The sequence below is a fragment of the Palaemon carinicauda genome, chromosome 2 (assembly GCF_036898095.1).
Source record: "Palaemon carinicauda isolate YSFRI2023 chromosome 2, ASM3689809v2, whole genome shotgun sequence".
Lineage (NCBI taxonomy): Eukaryota > Metazoa > Arthropoda > Malacostraca > Decapoda > Palaemonidae > Palaemon > Palaemon carinicauda.
Window position 1 is genome coordinate 164,257,105 of NC_090726.1, and position 5,975 is coordinate 164,263,079.

Consider the following 5,975-nt stretch of genomic DNA (forward strand, 5'->3'; position numbering starts at 1 on the left):
AAGCTTTATTGTCAATTAAATATACTGGTCTTTAATTCAAATAATTTCAATATATAATTTGCATTTTTTCCAGTACTCCTTTAGGTCATCAGTTGATATGAATGTATAGGAAAGAGAGAAAATTGTATTTGTGCAAAGAAAAAATCTGTTTAATAATATTATTATTATTATTATTATTATTATTATTATTATTATTATCATTATTATTATTATTATTAATAATAATAATAATAATAATAATAATAATAATAATAATAATAATAATAATAATAATAATAATAATAATATTACCCTGCATTGTAATAAGCTCAATAAAGTAAAACATAACATTTATATATAAGAATACAGTTAGCAATGATATCTTGGAAATAAGACGCAGTACTGAAATATCTATTATCTAATGTATTATAATTGAGTTTTGCATCTACCCCCATTGAATTAAGCACCCTAGCTCGCATTCTCTCTCTCTCTCTCTCTCTCTCTCTCTCTCTCCTCTCTCTCTCTCTCTCTCTCTCTCTCTCTCTCTCTCTCTCTCTCATAAAAATACAAAAACACACATACGAAGGTACATACATTTTGAATAATTTTTCTTTTCAAAAACATTGAAGATAGGTTTACATAGCACCGATGGAATTTTCTTTATAATCTTCTAAAGAAAGGACGAATGAGATAAAAAAAAAAGCATATTGCGGAATAGTTGTTGTTCGTATTTTGATTTTTCTGAAGGGTAGCCTGATTATAAAAATAATAAAAAAAAAATGATGTATGATGATATGAAAACGCGATTGATAAAATATTTAAATATACTTTACCAGAAAAGCACAATCAAGGATATTAAGTAAATATGTAAAATTGAGAAAAAAAATATGAATAAGTGAAATTTAGTACATACATACATATACCAAAGGCACTTCCCCCAATTTTGGGGGGTAGCCGACATCAACAAAGAAACAAAACAAAAAGGGGACCTCTACTCTCTACGTTCCTTCAGCCTAACCAGGGACTCAACCGAGTTCATCTGGTACTGCTAGGGTGCCACAGCCCAACCTCCCACATTATCCACCACAGATGAAGCTTCATAATGCTGAATCCCCTACTGCTGCTACCTCTGCGGTCATCTAAGGCACTGGAGGAAGCAGCAGGGCCTACCGGAACTGCGTCACAATCGCTCGCCATTCATTTCTATTTCTAGCACGCTCTCTTGCCTCTCTCACATCTATCCTCCTATCACCCAGAGCTTTCTTCACACCATCCATCCACCCAAACCTTGGCCTTCCTCTTGAACTTCTCCCATCAACTCTTGCATTCATCACCTTCTTTAGCAGACAACCATTTTCCATTCTCTCAACATGGCCAAACCACCTCAACACATTCATATCCACTCTAACCGCTAACTAATTTCTTACACCCGTTCTCTCCTTCACCACTTCGTTCCTAACCCTATCTACTCGAGATACACCAGTCATACTCCTTAGACACTTCATCTCAAACACATTCAATTTCTGTCTCTCCATCACTTTCATTCCCCACAACTCCGATCCATACATCACAGTTGGTACAATCACTTTCTCATATAGAACTCTCTTTACATTCATGCCCAGCCCTCTATTTTTTACTACTCCCTTAACTGCCCCCAACACTTTGCAACCTTCATTGACTCTCTGACGTATATCTGCTTCCACTCCACCATTTGCTGCAACAACCTACCCCAAGTACTTAAACTGATCCACCTCCTCAAGTAACTCTCCATTCAACATGACATTCAACCTTGCACCACCTTCCCTTCTCGTACATCTCATAACCTTACTCTTACCCACATTAACTCTCAACTTCCTTCTCTCACACACCCTTCCAAATTCTGTCACTAGTCGATCAAGCTGCTCTTCTGTCTCTGCCACCAGTACAGTATCATCCGTAAACAGCAACTGATTTACCTCCCATTCATGGTCATTCTCGCCTACCAGTTTTAATCCTCGTCCAAGCACTCGAGCATTCACCTCTCTCACCACTCCATCAACATACAAGTTAAACAACCACGGCGACATCACACATCCCTGTCTCAGCCCCACTCTCACCGGAAACCAATCACTCACTTCATTTCCTATTCTAACACATGCTTTACTACCTTTGTAGAAACTTTTCACTGCTTGCAACAACCTTCCACCAACTCCATATAACCTCATTACATTCCACATTGCTTCCCTATCAACTCTATCATATGCTTTCTCCAGATCCATAAACGCAACATACACCTCCTTACCTTTTGCTAAATATTTCTCGCATATCTGCTTAACTGTAAAAATCTGATTTATACAACCCCTACCTCTTCTAAAACCACCCTGTACTTCCAAGATTGCATTCCCTGTTTTATCCTTAATCCTATTAATCATTACTCTACCTTACACTTTTCCAACTACACTCAACAAACTAATACCTCTTGAATTACAACACTCATGCACATCTCCCTTACCCTTATATAGTGGTACAATACATGCACAAACCCAATCTACTGGTACCATTGACAACACAAAACACATAGTAAACAATCTCACCAACCATTCAAGTACAGTCACACCCCCTTCCTTCAACATCTCACCTTTCACACCATCCATACCAGATGCTTTTCCTACTCTCGTTTCATCTAGTGCTCTCCTCACTTCCTCTATTGTAATCTCTCTCTCATTCTCATCTCCCATCACTGGCACCTCAACACCTGGAACAGCAATTATATCTGCCTCCCTATTATCCTCAACATTCAGCAAACTTTCAAAATATTCCGCCTACCTTTTCCTTGCCTCCTCTCCTTTTAACAACCTTCCATTTCCATCTTTCACTGTCTCTTCAATTCTTGCGCCAGCCTTCCTTACTCTCTTCACTTCTTTCCAAAACTTCTTCTTATTCTCTTCATATGACTGACCCAATCCCTGACCCCACCTCAGGTCAGCTGCTCTCTTTGCCTCACGTACCTTGCGCTTTACTTCCACATTTTTCTCTCTATATTTTTCATACTTCTCTATACTATTACTCTGCAGCCATTCTTCAAAAGCCCTCTTTTTCTCTTCCACTTTTACCTTCACTCCTTCATTCCACCATTCACTGCCCTTCCTCATGCTGCCTCCAACAACCTTCTTGCCACATACATCACTTGCAATTCCAACAAAATTTTCTTTTGCTAACTTCCACTCCTCCTCTAAATTACCAGTTTCTCTTACTCTCACCTCGTCATATGCCATTTTCAACCTTTCCTGATATTTACTTTTTACCCTCGGTTTTATTAGCTCTTCAACCCTCACTAGCTCCCTTTTACATCCCCCTACTCTATTCCCCCACTCTTTTGCTACAACTAATTTTCCTTCCACCAAAAAATTATAAGACATACCGTTAGCCATACCCCTAAACACGTGCACGTCTTTCAATCTTCCAAACATTCTTCTAGTTATCAACACATAATCCATTAATGCCCTTTCTACTACTCTTCCCTTTGCCACTCTTACCCATGTATAATTATTTTTATCTTTCTTTCTAAAAAAGATAGTACTTATTACCATCTCTTGTTCAACACACATATCTACCAGTCTCTCACCACTCTCATTTTCACCTGGTACGCCATACTTCCCAATGACACCTTCTACCTCCCCAGCGCCCACTCTAGCATTTAAGTTACCCATGACAACTACATAATTCCTTCTACCCAGTCCTTCTACACATCTAGTTAATTCATTCCAGAACTCATTCCGCTCTTCTTCACTTTTCTCACTACCTGGCCCATACGCACTGACAAACGCCCAACATTTCCTACCCAACCTAACCCTTACCCACATTAACCTAGATGATATCTCCTTCCATTCCACTACTTTACCTGTCATCCATTTACTCAGCAATAACGCCACACCCTCTTTCGCTCTTTCTCTTTCAATCCCAGACACTCTACCAGACATTTCACCAAACATCACTTCACTCTTTCCTTCCATCTTTGTCTTACACAAGGCCAATACATCCATCCTTCTACTTCTAAACATACTTCCAATCTCACATCTTTTACTCTCTATCGTACTACATCCACGCACATTCAAACACCCCAAAACTAGAGAGCGGGGAACAGTCACTCTCCCCCCAGCTCCATCTCTTTGTCTTTGTCTCGTAGGATTTTTATACAGGAGAGGGGGTTCCCAGCCCTCTTGTCCCGTCCCTTTTAGTCGCCTCTTACGACACGCAGGGATAACGTTGGCGCTATTCTAATTTTTATATGCATTACAAAAAATTACAAAAAAATATTATAACATTCTACATTAAATAATTAAATGATAATATGCAAAAATATACGTATAAATTGACCATGAAAAAAATTTAGACGAGGAAAATTCTCCTTAAAGGATTGATAAAACTTCCGATTCAATTTGTCTCCTAACGTTGTCATGTGATAATGCAAGTATTAATTTATCTATCCTTGTTTCTCCAATGAGTTTCTTTTTTTCAGTCTGCCTCAGGTTTATTTTTAGATGTTGCCATATAATAAACTTCATTCATTAGTCGAATATTTATATACTTTTCCTCTACATTTTCATGGAAATAGAATGTAATATGTTTAAACAATGCATTGCACAGGGAAATCCTCATTTTAATATTCTTCAACAAATTGAGATAATGGTGGATATATACATATGTATGTATGTATATATATATATATATATATATATATATATATATATATATATATGTATGTATGTGTGTGTATGTACGTATGTATATATATATATATATATATATATATATATATATATACATATATAGATATATATATATATATATATATATATATATATATATATATATATATATATATATACATATATATATGTATATATATATATATACAGTATATATACATACAGTATATATATATATATATATATATATATATATATATATATATATATATATATAGATATATATATGCATATATAAATATATGTGTTTATATATGTATATATATATATATATATATATATATATATGTATAGATGTATATATATATATATATATATATATATATGCATATATAAATATATGTGTTTATATATGTATATATATATATATATATATATATATATATATATATATGTGTGTGTGTGTGTGTGTGTGTGTGTGCCTGTGTCTGTCTGTGTCTGTGTGTGTGTTATCAAAGGTAATCCTATATCTGCGAAAATATTCACTCATACAGAAATAATATGGAATGATAAAATCGATAGAAATAGAGGAGCCACAATAATTTAGGCGAAAAACTCTCTGTATTCCCCTCATCCCGGTTATCTGAGTATAATCGATATAAAATTAATTATTATTCAACATGGCTGAAAGGTAACGACAAATGTAAATTTTAAGCAAGAAAACGTCCACTAAACCAAAATCTATATGCCTGAAAAAGATGAAATTTCATAATTTCTTATCGCATATGATTAAGGTCTAAAGCTTGTTTATTCCTGTTTGAAACAACAGTGTAACATTGTACATGAATATCTATACAACTAATTGCAACAAATACCCAAACCTTTTATAGTTTATGTAAAAAATGAAATGTTATTTTTATATTTTTTTTCGACATAAAAAATAAAAAAATAAAAATAAACGAGTTGAATGAAAGACTTTATCAAGAAAATATTCATAGTTTCCCTTTTCAATGTTAGAAATTTCCTCTCTCTTTTGCAAGATAAAATTCCACTAATGGTCATGAATACCCATTGGAAGCGATAACAGGGATCACAATACTTATAAACTGCGTGAGAGAAAACTTAATTTGAATCGAACAGAAAGTCAGGAAGTGGAATCTTTTACAGTCTAAGTTTTTGTTTTTCCTTTATCCGTAGCAAAGTTGAATGCAGCAATTAGATTTGATATGAGAGGACATATACGAATTAGATCCCCGAGATTCCAGATCATTCTATACTCTGTCAAGTTAATGTGGTTATTTTTACGAT